Here is a 665-nt window from a genome sequence, read left to right on the forward strand (position 1 = left end):
TTTGTTAATGCCCAGGCAGCTGCCACAGAGCCTGCCCAAAATGCAGTCACCCTTAGCAACACCACTTGGGCTGGGGCAGCCAAATGAGTTATTCACAACTCCCGGTTGCACTTGGTCCTGAAAGGGAGATGATTAAAGATCACTGAAGAGGAGAGGGGGCGAAGGAAAGAGGTGGCTCCAGACAGTCCAGGGAGGGATAGGTGGTGACATGAGGAGAAACAGGGGCAATGACAGAGGGAGAGAAGGATGGATGGAAAGAAAGATGGATGGATGGAACAACAGAGAGCTGGCCTGGTCCCTACTGCTGTTGAGGGCAACCTTCCCAGTCCTGGTGTCACAAGGGCTGGGGGTACAGCTGAACTGAGGGTACAGCTCGTGTCAGGCAGGCTGGTCCCCTCCAAGCACACATGTGGACACCTCACACCCCACTTGTTTGTGGGATCAGTCAGGCAGGAGCTGTGGGCAGCTGGGCCTGAGCAGGGTGGGCAGCAGGCAGCGTGTGGTGTCAGCAATGCCACCCTCCCACGCAGAGCCAGGGGCTACCCGGACACAAGTCTGTCCTGGGGAGGCAATGATACAGCAGGGGGTCACCTCTGCGTGTCTCCAGCTTGGAAAGGAGCAGGGGCAGCTCCAGGGAACCCAGGGTTTCCCCGACTCGGGGGAAG

Source organism: Mesitornis unicolor, unplaced genomic scaffold (assembly GCF_000695765.1).
Source record: "Mesitornis unicolor isolate BGI_N332 unplaced genomic scaffold, ASM69576v1 scaffold37620, whole genome shotgun sequence".
NCBI classification, from domain to species: Eukaryota; Metazoa; Chordata; class Aves; order Mesitornithiformes; family Mesitornithidae; genus Mesitornis; species Mesitornis unicolor.